Genomic DNA, 18,528 nt, shown 5'->3' with positions numbered 1-18,528 from the left:
CCCCAGCTTGAGCATGGGATCATAAACATGACCCCATGGTCATTAGCTTGAGCCCAAAGGTTGCTGGCTTGAAGCCCAAAGTCACTGGCTTGAGCCCAAGGTTGCTGGCTTGAACAAGTGGTCACTTGCTCTGCTGGAGCTCCTCCCTGGTCAAGACACATATGAGAAAGCAATCAATGAACAACTAAGGTGTCGCAACGAAAAATTGATGCTTCTCATCCCTCTCCCATCCTGTCTGTCTGTCCCTATCTGCCCCTCTCTCTGTAAAAAAAAGAAAGAAAGAAAAGAAAAGAAAAGAAAAGAAAGAAAGAAAGAAAAAAAAAGCGCCCAAATTCTGTGTATTGTAAAGTCAATCTTTATTTATCCCTTTTCTATAATCCTAGTTTTGGAAACTGGAAGGAGCTGAAGTCTCTGCAACTTGAACTCATTTCTTCTCAGATTTTTTTTTTTTTTTTTTGGTAAAACCAGATATCAGGTGTTGTATGAAGGTTATCAATTGTTGGAATATTTTAGGCACACTAAACTAAATTACTATCATTTTGACTGGGTTGGCTATTAGATCATTTTTATCATTGTGTCCAAACTATAGCTTATCATTTATAAATTATCAGTAACAAATCATGTTTATTTAGTTCTCAGTAGAGTCTAGGTGTTATGCCATTATACCCTTAAATTATACTTCAAGAGACAGCTTTAAATCAAACAAAGTTGGCATTTGACCCAGTTTTCCTTAGAGCACATTTTAAATCCTTGTTACTATTAAATGATTTACTCTAATTGTTTTATCCACAAATCCAAAGTGGTGCGTAGGCTTGTTTTTCTTTTTGAAGTATCTGTTTTCCTGTGTAATTTTCCATAAGTAAGAATGAAATTGAAAATCTATAACCTTAGCAATCTAAAATTATATAGTTATTATGCCACCATGCCAGGGAGACAATATCGCAAGCAACTTCCTTTGGAACACCTGCTAAAATATGTTTTCCATAAAAGATATAATTATTCTGCTGGATATTTGCAAAAATAAGTAAACATGTACACTATAATGAGACAGCCTCTTTTCATGAAAACACAAAGGAAATATGCATTAGAAGTAAAACAATGAAAATAGGACTCCAAATTCATTTCATTTTTCTGGAGGGATTTGTACAGAGTAATTCACTTTTTTTTCTTTCTTTTTTTAGTGAGAGGAAAGCAGGCAGAGAGACAGACTCCTGCATGCACCTCCTCCCACAGGGATTCACCCAGTAAGCCCACTAGGGAGCCATGCTCTGCCCACTGGAGCCTTGCTCCGTTGCTTAGCAACTGACTTTTTTTTTTTAAGTGTCTGAAGTGGAGGCCACAGAGCCATCCTCGAAGTCCGAACCAATTAAGCCATGGCTGTGGGAGAGGGAGAGAGAGACAGATGGTTGCTTCTCCTGTGTACCCTGAATGGGAATCGAACTCGGGACATCCACACACTGGGTTGACGCTCTACCACTGAGCCAACTGGACAGGGCTATTCACATTTTTAAAAACACTATTAGCCTGACTAGGCGGTGGTGCAGTGGATAGAGCATCAGACTGGGGTGCAGAGGACCCAGGTTCGAGACCCCAAGGTCGCCAGCTTGAGCACAGGCTCATCTGGCTTGAGCAAAAAACTCACCAGCTTGGACCCAAGGTCGCTGGCTCGAGCAAGGGGTTACTCGGTCTGCTGTAGCCCCACAGTCAAGGCACATGTGAGAGAGCAATCAATGAAAAACTAAGGTGTCGCAACGAAAAACTGATGATTGATGCTTCTTATCTCTCTCTGTTCCCATCTGTCTGTTCCTATTTATCCCTCTCTCTGACTCTCTCTCTGTCCCTGTAAAAAAATAAAAAAATAAAAAAAAATAAAAACACTATTAGCAAATTGATTGTTTATCCAGCTTTGTTTTTTCCTATAAAATACGGAAAACAGATGAACTCCGTGAGAGTTTGACAACTGGTTCCTCATTCTCCAATCCTTAGAACTTAATTAAGTAGGTTTTCTACCTTACTCATATGGCACATGTCTGTTCATTTTGGAATTGTTAAGAGACGAAGGTTAAATTCACCATTTATTGGGTAGTAAGTGAAGGGTCTTGAATGGATGTGATTTCAAATCAGCCCGTCTTAATGTCATTTCCCTGAGGTTGATTTGGTTTGTATTGGGTATATAGATCTGCGCTATAAGAACAAATCCTGGCACAGTGCTTGGTTCATATAATTACCATTCCAATAAGATGTGCAATTCATGGTAGAAATGATTATGTAAGTAATATAGGCTGCCTTCCCCTGATGATTCCTCAAATGGCCATCTCGTTTTAAGGTTTTTCACAGAAAGTGACTGAAACAGGTTCTGACAGTGCTGGCCCTGGGCTGTTGATCACCATTGGGCTGACTTGGTACATTTCATTTCCCAGGCTCCCAGTCAACAGGCTCCCACTACTGAGGCACTGGGGGAAATTTGCAGGGCAGCAGGAAGGGAAAAGCCAGGGTATATCTTCCCTTCTGCTCTGTCTCTAGCAGCTTCATCTCTGCAGTTGGGACTCCTTTATTGATCCAGTTCAGCTACACAGGTCTACTGAGGTTGTTTCCACCTTCGTCCAGGTAACGCTGGCCCCTGGGCTCTGAGAACACCATCTCCCTTGGTCCCTCCAGCCTAAGGGTGAGAGGAGCTTCCGCTATGGCTCATCTCCAGGCTGTTTCCCAGGTTCGGGTTGGTCTCAGAGGTCTTCTTTCACCTTTTTTCTTCTTCTTTTTCAAGTGAAAGGAGGAGAGATAGGGAGACAGACTCCTGCATGCACCCCAACCAGGATCTACCTGGCAACCCCTATCTGGAACCAATGCTTTTCCCATCTGGGACCATGCTTGCATCTGAGCTATTTTTAGCACCTGAAGTGGAGGCTCCACGGAGCCATTCTCAGTGCCCAGGGCCAATGCAATTGAACCAGTTTAGTCATGGCTGCGGGAGGGGGGAGAGAGAGAGAGAGATGAAGAGGAGGGGTGGAGAAGCAGATCGTAGCCTCTCCTGTGTGTTCTGACCAGGAATCGAACCTGGGACATCCACATGCTGGACCTATGCTCTATCCATCCAGGGCTGTCTTCTTTCACCTTTTTATAATGCCCTGCATCTGGTCCAATACACTTAAGTCAGTTTTGCCAGTTAGACCTGACTAACACATTGGCTAATTTGAGGAAATAAAAGGCTTTTTTATTGCAAGAGTGCTGGAGTTGTTTACAAATTGAAGTAAGAGCTGAGCACACAGGCTTGGGAGCACAGGAGCTAGGTCAGTGTTAGGAAATGCAGCAGCGGAAGTTCAAGGACGATCTCCTGAGCACTGCCATGATATGACTCAGCTGCAACTACCTTCTTCCCGTGTGCATCTTCACTGGAGATTCAAATTTTCGGAACAGGGAACTTCATCAGTCGAGCTTGGGGCACAGGCCTATCCCTGTGTGGTGGTTGTCATGACTGAGAGCCAATAAAATCCCCCCAAAATGGAAGAGGTAGAATTGTTCCTCAGGATGGAATGCTGGACAGACAAAATAATAGATGTCCACTACTATAACATTGATCTCACCATGGTCAAGATTTGATCCCAGACCTTACAGGCTCAGAAGACTGCTTTTGTGGGCAGTCTAACAATGAGCTCATGTACCAGAAACAGATTCTTATTATTAAGCTTTGCAGAAACTGAGTCAAAGTGTACTTAACTCATTTATAATGAGAAAACATAACTGTCAGGTGAACAAGATGCTTACAATGGTCTGACCAGCATATTCTTTCTTTTTAGGCAAATCACATGTAAATCAAATAGCAGAAGGTTCACTTGTGAGCATGAATTCAGACCAAGGGTACTGTTGGAGAAGTGTTTCAAACAACACGTGTCTTGAATGTTGAGACATCCTAAGGGGTGTCTCTTCAGTAGAGCAATTTGAGATACGATTGCTGTTGCAGGTTGGGTTTTCTGGTAGCAGAGGCTGAGAAAGTTTGAGGTATCTATTTGTTAGAGATCAAATCTCTGAAAGGAAGAGGGAGGAAACAGGACAGGGTAGAAGCAGAAGGTGAACTTTGAGGCAGACCTAGCAAAGCCTTGGCCCACTCAGCAGGGATCCTGGAGTAAGTCCTACCGGTCAAAGTTGTCTAGATTTGGGTTGAGGTATCCAGGCCTGTGCATTCCTGCCTCACTTGGTCACTGAATATGGCTTGCCCGAAGAGGGTCAAGACCTCGGGCTGGCAGCTCTCTGCAGTGGAGGAAGATCTTAAGAAGCAGGTGCCCCATCTGTGTGGTTACCAAACACATTGTGAGCATACTCTTGCTCTGGAGGCAGCATGACTCAAGGCCATTTAGCCAAGAACTCTGCTCCTCTTAACAAAGCCCTTGTGATCTGCCCGGTTATACTCCTCATTGGATGGTGCTTCCAGGTGTCCTGACAACATTAGCTTCTTAGTCTCCTTTTTAAAATGCTCCTTCTGTTCACCCATCTCTTGCTAAAAGAAGGTGTACAGTGGAAGTAATTTCTGCTCAAAAATAGCAAATTTCTTTGAATTTTTATCACCTTGATGCCTACTGAATAAATGTGATTATTATTTTGGGTGTTTCCAAACCTTCTAGACACACAGGGACAATGTCTTGTTTTACTCTTATTCAAGGCACCCATCCAGTGTGTGGGTGTCACTACACTGACTCTGAGGACAAATTTGGTTGCACTGACTAAACATTATCAGCCTCTTCCTTTTCCCTTTTTTCTGTCTGTTTCCTTTCTACTCTTCTTATATGTGGGTTGAAGAGAACATTCAAGAATAGAGTGGATTCTGTGATAAATCCTACTTTGGTCTGGTGTCCTGTGGCCCTAGAGTGAGATTATGCTTGGACTGGATGCTGCATAACACCCTCTGGATGTACCAGAACCTGAATACATCATAAGACAAATATCCTTATCATATCAAGACAAAAGAATCATAGACAAACTACACATGTGTTGAAGTGGTGGCAGTGTTTGCATTTCAAGATACGCAGTCAGTGATAATTCTAGTCACTGTCAGTTTAATAAACACAGTTATTCTTCTCTTAGCCATAAAATCTACCATAGAAACCCAAGTTAAAGTTGACACGTCGTTACTTGGTGAAGTCATTCTAAAAGCCCCAGGCATGATTCACCGCCCACGTTATTCATAGATTACAAAGGGAAAGGCGAGATTGCCTGGTTGTATCTCAGTTGCTTTCAGAAATCAAATTACAAGCTACAGTACATACATATGTGTATGCACTAGAAGAAAAGAAATAGAGCACTTAAAAGTTAAATATCAAATTAATATATATTTTATTCCAATTCAGTCTTCCACAAGGTAATGTCTAAGAAGTTTACTTATGTTGTCATTTGTTGATGCCGGCCATCCCCCGTGAACATTCACCGACCATTCAATCTGCCTCTAGATTCCTTTGTTTTACCTGCCAATCACATCCGAAGCCTCAAGTCCACTGTCTTCTCTCTCTCTCTTTTTTCTGCAATTATTTCCCTCATGATAACCCCACAGGATTTAGAAGCAAACAGATTCTACATTGAAAATTGCCCCTCACCTGTTCACAATCTAAAATCTAAGTATGAGAAAGGAGAAGAAGAAGACAACAGCATGGCTCAGTAAGTGAAGGTTTGTTTAGTTAACTTTAGGGTCCATATAACAAAAACACATGCATATTTAATTTTTATTCACACACCACCTCATAAATACCCCCATAAAAGGCTTTAGAATGCTTATTTGAATAATAGATTGGGGGTATGGGTTTGTGTGCACATAAAGACATAAAGCTTATATTTTCTTGGGTATATTCAATTCTGGGGATTTGCAGAGAACTGATGTAAAATGTTTTGACCCAATCCCATCATGCTGCCTGGGCAGCCAGAGTTCTCAGGTTCAGCTGTGTGAAATGTGGACACTGTTCTGTTGTCCTACACAGAATAACAGAAAAAACAATTGGTCTGGGCATTTGTGGCTCACTTTTGCTACCTGCCATTTCATGCAATCAAGGGTCAAAGCTGCTGCCTTAAACATACTCCCTACATTGATTTATTTTTCTTATATTGTATAGCTATGATCCTTGTCTTTTTTTTTTCAGCTAGACTGTATAATATCTTGTTTTCAAATACCCAGTTTATGCAGTTGTGAGCATTTCAACTAATCAAGACAACAAATCAATCTGTAACACCTTGAGAAATTTCCTCAGGTTGAAGCAATCAGGAAGTCCATGACAAACTTCCTGTGATCAGGCTCTCTATCTGCCTCAGGCTACAGCACAGAGAGAGAGAGAGAGAGAGAGAGAGAGAGAGAGAGAGAGAGATTGGGTGTGTGTGTGTGTTTTGTTCAGACAACCCTCCCTTTATGTTATTTCATTCTAGTTACACAGAAGGAAATAATTTCAAAGTAAATTCAATAGCCCCACTTTGAATCTGAATGAAAGACCACTCAAGTATTTCAGAAATATCTAGGCTTTTAAACAAAAGTAGCCAAAATATTCAAAACACACAAAGGCTCCATATTTTTTTAAGATGGCTTGATTAATTCCTCATAACTTTCCTCTTACTGTTAACAGATACCCCCTTCTTCAAGCCAGATCTCACTAGTTTGGTCATTTTCTTTTTATCTTAAAAAAAATACTAAAGCGCCTGACCAGGTGGTAACACAGTGGATAGAGTGTTGGACTGGGATGCGGAGGACCCAGGTTAGAAATGCCAAGGTTGCAAGCTTGAGCACAGGCTCATCTAGCTTGAGCACGGGGTCACTGGCTTGAGTATGGGATCTTAGACATGACCCCATGGTCACTAGCTTGAGCCCAAAGGTCACTGGCCTGAAGCCCAAGGTTGCTGGCTTGAGCAAGGGGTCACTCGCTCTGCTGGAGCCCCCAGATCAAGGCACATATGAGAAAGCAATCAATGAACTAAGGTGCTGCAGCAAACAATTGATGCTTCTCATCTCTCTCCCTTCCTGTCTGTCTGTCCCTATCTGTCCCTCTCTCTGACTCTTTCTCTGTCTCTGTCACACAGAGAAAAACAACACTAACGCTTGTTATTAAATTTCATTTCTCTCTACTTACTATCCTCTCTGTCCTTCCCTCACAACCAACAGATTATTAAAAAGAACTGTCTGCACTCAGTCTTTCGGTTTCCATCCAATCCAATTATCTTGCCAGTTACTACAAAATCTATATCCAACACTCCTCCTAAGAGTGCTTGGCCTTTTTAAAGTACCGGAAAAAGGGATCACTAAATGATTTGTCCAAGCTGGAAACACGTGAGCTTCCATCCTTGATTCTTTCTTTTACTTACGCCCTCACTCAGTCGACCACCAAGTCTTTCAGATGATACTTCCTGAAGAACTCTGGTACCTGCCACCTTCTCTCCACCCTCCCCGCCATGACCTTAGTTCTAGTTTGAACTACCAGCACCCCTCCCCTTGATTACTGGTGCAGCTCCTTCACAGGTCTCCCAACTCCAGCTGTCTCGGAACCCAGCAGCTAGAGTGGCCTTTCACAATATGACTTCTCTGCTTAAAAGAAACGCTGCTTAATGGATTCCTAGAGACTCCGAGGTTACATTTAAAGTAATTACTACTATATATTTCATTACTTTGCACTGCTCCCTGATCAGAATCTAAACTCAGAACGTACTGAGTTGTGATTTTCCAAACAGGCCATTGTTTCTCCTGCCTCTAGGAATTTGCACCTGCCCAGCTGCCCTTCCCCTCCAATTTCCCCTCTTTTTACCTGGCAAACTCCTACCTGCTATGTGAACTCACTGATTCTGGGAAGCCTTCCCTACTCCCCTGAGATTTACTCAGGCGCCCCCATGCTTTCCCCATGACAACTCATACGCGTCTGTATATCAACGCTTATGCCACTCTTTTATAATGATCTATTTACTTGTTTGGTCTATTGAAAGAGTTGGATTTGGCTTTGTTTTCTCCCACCAATGGTGTCAAACACTGACAGATCTCCCTTCTTCCTGGTGACACCTGGGGGCATGCTTCACTGCTCTATAATATCTTCAGGTATTAATGAACAGTCTTCTTCCAGATATTAAGAAGTGCAGTCCAATTTAGTACCAGTATTTCCATCTTTCCTCCAATTCTCAGTTTCTGCCTGTGGCGCCTCCAAGACTGGAGGCAAGGAGAGGGATGAGAAGAAAAGGGGCAAAGATCGACTTCTTTAACTGGTACTGTTTGCAGCTCTCCTTTGGCTGTTGAATGCCCTTCCCCGAATGTTGGCTCTTTCCTGGGGCACATTGCTAGATTCTTGAGTGATCGTTGTGGGAGATGATCTCACTAACTAGACTATTCTTTGAACCTCTTCACTCCTCAGCTTCTTCTGCCCTCCAGCAGATTACACTCAGAGCTCCCTCCCCTTGGGGGTCATCCCTCAAACTGGATTCTTTGCAATGACTCCAGCGTGGGTATCTTTCTACACAGTCTGCTGGGCCCACTCGTATACATCTGTACCCTTGCTCTCGCAAACCCTGGAAGTGAGGACCATTCCTTCTACAACCATAGCTCTTTTTAAAGGACTTTGCTGCTCCTTCCAGCAGCCGCTAAATGAGACAATAACAAACCCAAAGTAATAAACAGCAAACCTTACCCCCTTTACCTTTTGCATAATGATTTAACTAGAAATAATTTCGCAAAAAGAACTGAAGCTAAATATCCTGAAACCAGACGAGCTATGTGAAGACAACCTAAAAGAGCAAACTCGTCTATGTGGAAAAATATTGAGAAGATCTTCAGAGAGAGGTGATAAACCAAACTAGCCTGGTAATAGCTGGTTGTCCAGTAAGTGAATTTTAGTTTAAGTTGAAATTTACCAAAAACAACTATAATTCCGATGTAAATTTAAATTGTAATCTAAACGGCAGTATGGCCTGACCAGGCAGTGGCGCAGTGGATGGAGTGTTGGACTAGGATGCGGAGGACCCAGGTTCGAGACCCCGAGGTCGCCAGCTTGAGCGTGGGCTCATTTGGTTTGAGAAAAATCCCGCCAGCTTGAGCCCAAGGTCGCTGGCTCCAGCAAGGGGTTACTCGGTCTGCTGAAAGCCCACGGTCAAGGCACATATGAGAAAGCAGTCAATGAACAACTAAGGTGTTGCAACACGCAATGAAAAACTAATGATTGATGCTTCTCATCTCTCTCCATTCCTGTCTGTCTGTCCCTGTCTATCTCTCTCTCTGACTCACTCTCTGTCTCTGTAAAAATAAATAAATTTAAAAATAAAATAAAATAAAAGGCTGTATGTATGTACCCTTTGAAATCAGAAAAGAGAAATAATAACACAACATCTCCAAGTATGAATAAATCTTAAAAATAAGATTTTTTTAAAAAAATTCAAGTCAGAAGAGAGGAGATAGAGAGACAGACTCCCACAGGTGCCCTGACTGGGACCCACCTGGCAACCCCAGTCTAGGGCCGATGCTTGAATCAACCGAGCTATCCTCAGCACCCAGGCCGACGCTCGAACCAATCGGCTGGAGAGGGGAAGAGAAAGAGAAGGGGAGAGTGAGAGAAGAGGAGCAGGTGGTCACTTCTCACGTGCGCCCTGACTGGAGATTGAACACGGGAGGTCCACATGCTGGAAGGACACTCTATCATCCACTGAGCAAACCAGCCAGGGCCAAAATCAGATTTTAAACTCACCCAAACTCCAAATTTATTGTGCTTCTTTAAAAAAAAAAAAAAAAAATCATAACTTGTTGCAGAGCTCTGCAGGAGCTTAATCAGAAATATTTGACCCAGAAAAAGCTAACCATTTATTTTTCTTTTTCATTTGAGGATATATATATAATAGAGACATGTGGCTATTTGGGCAATGATCTTAATACCTTGTAAATTAAATTAGGCTCTATGACTTTTAAACCCTATTGAATAGGCTTCTCCTTTGTATTACTACGTTAATTTCTGTGGAGCATGCTTATTCTGTTTCCGTCAGACTGGTTATTAATATTTCTGGTGTTTTCCTCCAGCGCTCCTTCCTCCCCTGCTGTGCGGATATTGGCAGAGCACATAATTCTAGTCTGCACCAAGGAAATAATGGATCCCAGGGTTTTATAAATATTGGGAGTGAGGAGAGTTCAAAGAGGAGGGGAGCACTGGGGGAAGAAATAAAAATTCCATGGGTAGTTGAAGGCACACAGACTTCTCCCCATTCCCAGTAGGGTTCATTCCCATAATTAAAGTTTCTTCTCTTCATTCTGAGGTCAACACAGCAAGTGCAGAATAATCTCAGGAGGTATCAGATGCCAGGTGACTTTTACAGACAGGTGCAGTCACAGGGGTAAACAGTTCTAGCAACCTTATTTATATTAACAATGCCATAAATAATATTTGAGTTTAATGAATTCTGTTGATTTGCACTGGTGCCATTGACAAGATGCAGTTTTAGATCGAGACACATTTAGCTGCTATACTCACCACATATTAGAACACCCCTAGCTTGGTAAATGTGGGACTGAGTACACAGCACACCCTCTGGGGTCTTCATGCTCATAAGCACTCGTCTGCCTCATTCAGAATGAAAATAAACAGCCATAAAGATAAACCCTAATCCTCTCAATCATTTGGTGAACATACCTGTTTGAAAAATAACAGTACACATAGCCGGTCATTGGAACGAAATCTTTGCTTTCCAGCTCCCCATTCTGGTGAGTTTAAAGGAGCAGAAACTGGCAAGGAGGTTGTCATTTGCAAATTGTGCTGTCACTGACTTTACAATTTTTGTCTCCCTCTCTGCCTCAGTTTCCCACATAAGCGACTTGCAGCTGACTGCAGCACAAACTGTGGCTCTTTGTTTCAGCCTGTTTTTGTTCTGTTTGTTTGTTTGTTTGTTTGTTTGTTTGTTCGAGGTCAGATCAAGTTGACCTATTTATATTTACGGGGCACCTGTTGCTCTAAAAATCCTGGATGAGAAAGAATGGCTCAGACTATGGGAGAGAGACCAAGGTAAACTAATATTCTCTCACTTTCTTGGGGCCAAGAGAACAAAAGCCCTCCTGAGTGACAGGGTTAAGGGTTTTCCCCTAAAGAGAATGTTTGTTTCTCCTGTTAATAGTCCTGCGATAAAGAAAAGCTTTGAGGGGGGGGATATTGGACAGTCTTTGGAAGGGACCAAGAGGGAATTCCTAATCTCTCTGGCCTTGACCCAGAGCCTTACGAAAGTATCAATAGTTACAGTGGAGCGGGTGAGTCAGGAGCTAGCAGAGCTCTGCTGTGGCCTGCGGCTGCCCAGAAACGATGTTGGCAACAGGACCTCCAAAATAGAAGGGCACCATGGGAATGCCACAAAGACACTTGTAGCGGACAAATTTCTAGCAAGAAGGCCAGTGGATGCATGTATGTATGTGCACACACACACACACACACACACACACACACACACACACACACACTGAAGATATTTCGGGTATATTCAAACATACATCATTATTTGCTATCATTAGCCAAAGACTATTTGCCTATTTGAGGATTTTTTAAATCTTTATAAGTAAATATCAGGATACCCTTTTTCACAGTTTGTTTAATCCATAACTAATAGATACCCACCCACATCCAAATCTTTCACTGGGCAGTCCCCACTTGAGGCAACACCTTTGGTGAGTTGTCATTTTGGTTAAAGAAAGGCTAGATTCCATACTTTAGTTCATGCGCATCCTGCCCTTAAGACACTTACAGTCTTTGAAATTGTGTTAAAAATAATGTTTATATATGCATGCATATACACTAGAAAAGACTGTTAAAGGTTCAAAAGTTGTGTAGGAAAATTTTCTTTTAAATATTTTTATCCAATAACTGGGATGTGGTCATTCAAATTGTGGTTTCAAAGAATATTGGTAGCCTAGAAGAATAGATAAGGGGAAAAAAAGCAAGATACAATTTTGTATATACAGTGTGATTCTAACTTTTAAATAAATGCTATGTATACATAGGGGGATAAAACACTAGAAAGGATCACCATAGTCGTTAGTACTGGTTCTTGCTCAGTTGCACAATTAAGATGATAATCTTCGTTTTTTTTCTCGTATTTTTTTCAGTTTGCACGTTTTTGATAATGTTTTACTCTCTTAACACAAAGACGTTATTTCTAAAACTCTAGTTCTGAAGACTCTGCAATATGTATTAAGTGAAGAAAGTGGAGGAAATGAACAGGAGGGCGGGGCTAGAAGAAGGCATACTATAATTTAATAGCAATTAGATTGAGATGGTGAGATAATATACTTCTTAATTTCTCCATTTCCCTTAATGTCACTATACTCCTTTTATAATGTAAAAGCCTAAATAAAAGTAACTCTTTAATCTATTAAAATTCTAAGAAAGCCCTGAATTAAAAATTAAAACAATAAAAACTTTAATCTAAGTGGTAAACAGAGTAAGCACCAAGAAAAATGATAAAATTCTTTCTCTACAATAGCGCTATATAAATAATATAACCAGAACCACACTGCCTAGGTACTATGTCATGTGAGTGAAGGGGAGTAGCCAGCACAGAGAGAGACCTGGCAGCAGAGTGGGAGGAGGAGCCAACGCAAGCTTTAGGGCTTTGCTTCTAAAGCCATCACTGAGACACCTTCCTAACTCCCTGGATTTTCTGAGAACTAGTTTTCTCACCTGGAAGGGTGCTATGGTGGCAATTGCTACTCTCAGGGTGGTTGTGAGGAGATACATGTCAGTCTATGTACATGAAAGGGTTTTTAACCTGAAGCACATTTTTTTTAAAGTGCTAGTGGTCTGCCACTAGCTACCACATAGTCACACAGTTGGTGCATGCTGTATGCAGAAAATGTCTCCACCTTCCCACAGCGGGGCCCCAGACTACCCACCTTATTGATTCTGAGTGTTAGTTATGTGAAGATTAATTTCAAACTCTATGGTGACCCTAGAATCCTAATTACTCCTGATTCATTATTTTAACAAATTTTAAAATTGAGGTACACATGCAGAATAAGTGCCTAAATAATACATGCAAAGTTCAATGAAAGTGGACACACTCATGTAACCAGGTCAAAAAATAGGTCACAACCAGCACCCCAGGAGCCATACTTGTGCTTCCTCCTAGTCCTTTCTCCCTCTCCTCCCCAAAAGTAACCATTATTCTGACCCTTAGTAGCAGAAATTAGTTTCTCCTTTTTATAATGGAATTACTCCATGGAATATATAATGGAATCAGCTCCATGTTTGTGAGATTCGTGCATGTTGTATGTAGTAGTAGTTTGTTCATTTCCTTTGCCATATAGTATTTCATTCTATGATGACACCACAATTGGATGTTCGAATGTTGGTGGCCACATGCATAGTGCTACTATAAATAAACATTCTTGCACCTGCCTTCTGGTGGACAAATGCACTCAGTTATCTTTGGCATGTAACAATGAGTTGAATTGCTGGGCTCTAAATATACTTAAATTCATCTTTAGTTGATACTGTCAGATAGCTTTTGGAAGTAGTTCCCATTTTATTTTTTTTTAAATCCTCCCCTACTAACCTTTGGCTACTAGTATTCTTTTTTTCCCCCCCTAACATTCTATATTCTGTCTTTATGAATTTGACTACTGTAAGGCCAGTAGCCACAGCCACCATCACAGCCGCCTGGCCCACGCAGGTTCGCATTTGATTTGGGCAGACGGTAATGAAACAACGGAGCCAAGAACTGGTGGGCCATTACCTTTAATCCTAGCTTGCACCTAGCGGGAGAGATAATACACACAGTAGGAAAACACTTCCCTTTCCATTCAGGGCTCCCAAAGCCACTGACTTATCCGAGTTTCCTAGAATCAAAGGTTCTACCTCATCAGCCTTATTCATCTCTGTTCCCCATCTCCTTCTCTATGCATAAACTCTGCACAAACTGGCTTCTCCTTCAGCACTCCGCCATCTTGGCTGTCTCTCCTCTCCTCCACATGGTCTTTCTCTGCTCTCCCCTCAGCATGGGCTTCTTTGCCCCATTTTATAGTGTAGAAATCAAAACCTTTAATCCAATATACAAACAAGGAAGTCTCTGATACAAAGTATGCAACAGTCAAGGGTGAGAAAGGCTTAGTCTTAAAACTAAGCCTTAGGCTATAATGACCCTGCCTGCTTACAGCCTGTCCCCCAGACTCAATGCAAACTATAAGCGAGCAAACATATATATCATATTTACAAACTTATTTGACCAACAACTACTCTAGGTACCTCATTATAAATGGAATAGTACAGTATATGTCCTCTAGTGACTGTCCTATTTCATTTGGCAGAATGTCCATAAGGTTCATAAAGTATGTTGGCATGTCAGAATTTTTTTCCTTTTTTTTTTTTTTAATTTTATTTCATTTTTAGAGAGGAGAGAGAGAGGGAGAGAGAGGAGAGAGAGACAGAGAGAGAGAAGGGGGGAGGAGCTGGAAGCATCAACTCCCATATGTGCCTTGACCAGGCAAGCCCAGGGTTTTGAACCGGCAACCTCAGCATTTCCAGGTCGACGCTTTATCCACTGCGCCACCACAGGTCAGGCTTTTTTTTTCCTTTTTAAGGCTTACTAATATTCCACAGAATGTATATACCACACTTTTTGAAATTCATTCATTAGTCAGTGAACACTTGGATTGCTTCTACCATTTGGCTGTTGTGAATATTGCTGCTATGAACATGAATATACAGATTCTTGTTTGAATCTCTGCTTTTGATTCTTTAGGGTTTGCATCTAGAAGTGGAATTGCTGGATCATCCTTCTATGTTTAATCTCTTCAGGACCCACCAGAGTTTCTTCCATTGTTACTGCACCACCCCATTTCTTTTACATAGTTCTATTCTGAACCAAACTTGGGTCTTTCTTTTTTTAAATTTTTTTATTTAATTAATTGTGTTTACATAGATTCTAGGGTCACCCCGAATGCATCCCCCCTCCCCCCTATTCCCCTCAACATCTCCCTTGCCCCCCTTCCCCCTTCCCTTCAGGTTTATTGCGTCTTCCATCGCAACATCTTATCCATCTTTGGTGACAATCCAGTCTTTGTGTGTTCCAGCCCTGGTTATCTGTGTGATGTGATGCAGGCCAGGGACAAGTGCTGAACACAGAGGAAACCTAGTTTCTATTTCTAGTCCTGTCACTAACTCATACAACTATTACATAAGAAACAAGAACCCTCACAGGCATCCTGAAATTTAATTAGAACACACAGAAAGCTAGAGTAATAAGAAAGCAAAAAAAAAAAAATTTTTTTAACACACCAGACTTTACACATCAAATGCCTGTTTTTACCCTCAAAGGAATCATTCCAGCTAGACTGAGTCAGATCACACTTGTTACTGCATAAAATCTGTTTTATAGTTCTTTTTTAGTAATCATCTCCAGAATCTAAATTTAATTATTACACATTTCACTACTGTGTAAGAACGTAAAGAAGTTCCTGCTTTTATTCTCTTTTTTTCTGCCCAGCACCTTCTCCTCCATTCTTTCTACTTGCTTTCTGACCCACAGGAGGTGGCAACCACGAGGTATACAGTTTAGACCACCTTCTCCAGGAACTGCTCCTAGCCACAGGGTGAGCATGATGGGCATTAAGGGCTGGGACGTTCCTATCTGCGGCACTACTTTCCCAATGGGCAATTTTTTTCTTGGGAACTTTTTCTTAGCTTGATGAAGACTATCTTAGAACAGTCTTGTGGCCAGAGGCTATTCCTACTTAATCTATCCTTCCTACTCTCCTTCCAGAGGCATGAGGCCCCACATCACAGGCGAAACACTCTCCCTGACTCGTCCTCCTTTAGTGGCATTTCCCCCTATAAATCTCTTGAAAATCCAGTCCTGTCTTGGCATCTAATTCTAAGAGGAGATGGGAGGAACTAATTATCATCATTCACATAAATGGCTTCAATAACTGGTCAAAGAGGCAATCCTTTGGTTCCCATAGGACCCATCAGAATGCTTTCCTGGGGATTTATTAACCTCAAACAGTAGGGGGAGGGGACTCTGTGTCAGTAAGGAAATAAACTCACTCTCGCCTGAGGCCATGTTCCTCGGCAGAGGACTCCTATCTGCAGCTGGAAAATAAGGGGCAAAGTGTTACAGAGAAACAGGAAAAAGAGAAAGGTTTGGAAGTGGAGTTGTCGGTCAAATAAGTTTGTAAATATGATATATATGTTTGCTCGCTTATAGTTTGCATTGGGTGTGGGGGACAGGCTGTAAGATGGCAAAGTCATTATAGCCTAAGGCTTAGTTTTAAGACTAAGCCTTTCCTGCCCTTTTAATACTAAGATCTTTTCAGTATCTTTCTAATACTAAGATCTTTTCAAAATTAAGCTTTTCCCCACATCCTTGACTATTGCATGATGTGGGGTGGTGCACTCTTATGAGGAATCCCATTTATGCCTCAGATAAGTGACTTTGTATCAGAGACTTCCTTATTTGTATATTGGCTTAAAGGTTTTGATTTCTATACTATAAAATGGGGGCAGACCAGGGGCTCTTGCTCTCTCTCGGTTCCTGCTATCAGCATTGTATAGGAGAGGCAGCCAAGATAGTGGAGTGCTGAAGGAAAAGCCAGTTCGTGTAGAAAGAAGGAGATTGGGAACAGAGGTGAATAATGCTGGTGAAGTAGAAACCTTTATGTAAGGCCAGGAGCCGCCATCGTGGCCATTCACATGCAGGTCCCCATTGGATTCGGACAGTCGGTAAAGAAACAATGGAGCCACGAACTGGTGGGCCATTAGCTTTAATTCTAGCTTGCACCCAGCGGGCAAGTAAAAACACACACTGGGCTCCAAAACCCACTCACATTCAGTGCTCACAAAGCTACTGACTTATCCGAGTTTCCTAGAATCAAAGGTTTCTAGCTCACCAGACTTATTCACCTCTGTTCCCCATCTCCTTCCTTCTCCCTGCACAAACTCTGCACTAACTGGCTTCTCACTCAACACTCCACCATCTTGGCTGCTTCTCCTGGCCTCCTCCACATGGCCTCTTTCTGCTCTCCTGTTTGCTCTCTCCTCTAATGATAATCTCAGGAACCAAGAGCGCAAGCTCCCGTTCTGCCCTCATTTTATATTGTAGATTCATAACCCTTAATCCAATATACAAAACAAGGAAGTCTCTAATACAAAGTCACTTTCTGAGGCATGATAGGATTGTACCATCCACATCAAAAAGGGTGGATTGGGGAAAGGCTTAATCCCCAAACCAAGCCCCAGGCTACAAGGATTCTGCCTGCCCACAGCCTGCCCCAACACACATTAATATCACCTGGGCAACGGCCTCCACGTGGGCAGCGTCATCTTTAACAAAGTGAGCGTAATATATTTTATCTGCCCAACACTTTGATTCTAGGAAACTCGGATGAGTCAGTGGCTTTGGGAGCCCTGAATGGAAAGGGAAGTATTTTCCCACAGTGTATATTTCTTGCCCACTGGGTGCAAACTAGAATTAAAGGTAATGGCCCACCAGTTCTTGGCTCTGTTGTTTCATTACCGTCTGTCCAAATCAAATGCAAATCTGCATGGGCCAGGCGGCTGTGATAGTGGCCATGGCTACTGGCCATACAGGAGTGGTAGGGCTTGTGGAGATCTGGATTCTGAAATTTGGAGACTAGCAACACCTATCATATTTGGTCACACGAGCCAATAAGTTTCTTGTTCAAATTAGGTTTTGATGCCAGAGTCTTAATTATGTTACCCCTTTGTTAAATATCATTCCACAGTGCTGGGCAGACAAAATATATTATTCTCACTTTGTTAAAGATGGCGCTGCCCATGTGGAAGCCCGTTGCCCAGATAATGGTATTGATTGCCCTTCTTGCTTGGGATGGGCATGATTATATTAATGTGTGTTGGGGGCGGGCTGTGGGCAGGCAGGATCCTTGTATCCTGGGGCTTGGTTTTGAGACTAAGCTTTTCCCCACACCCTTGACTGATTGCATGATGTGGGGTGGTGCACTTTCATGAGGAATCCCATTATGCCTCAGATAAGTGACTTTGTATCAGAGACTTCCTTATTTGTATATTGGATTAAAGGTTTTGATTTCTACACTATAAAATGGGGGCAGACCGGGAGCTTACTCTCTCTGTTCCTGAGATTAGCATTAGAGAAGAGAGCAGAGAGGAGGCCAGGAGAAGCAGCCAAGATGGTGGAGTGCTGAGGGAGAAGCCAGTTTGTGCAGAGAGAAGGAAGGAGATGGGGAACAGAGGTGAGTAAGTCTGGTGAGCTAGAAACCTTTGATTCTAGGAAACTCGGATAAGTCAGTAGCTTTGTGAGCACTGAATGAGTGGGCTTTGGAGGCCAGTGTGTGTTTTTACTTGCCCGCCAGGTACAAGCTAGGATTGAAGATGATGGTCCACCAGTTCTTGGCTCCATTGTTTCATTACCGTCTGTCCGAATCTAATACAAGCCTGCATGGGCCAGGCGGCTGTGATGGTGGCCATGGCTACTGGCTTTACACACGGATTCCACTGATTCTAAGGTAAAGCTTTAGTTCCTTATGTTCCAACATTTTAGCTTGAAAATTTTCCAAACCTACTGAAAATG

Source organism: Saccopteryx leptura, chromosome 10, assembly GCF_036850995.1.
Source record: "Saccopteryx leptura isolate mSacLep1 chromosome 10, mSacLep1_pri_phased_curated, whole genome shotgun sequence".
Taxonomy (NCBI): domain Eukaryota; kingdom Metazoa; phylum Chordata; class Mammalia; order Chiroptera; family Emballonuridae; genus Saccopteryx; species Saccopteryx leptura.
Note: the sequence above shows the minus strand (reverse complement) of the source record.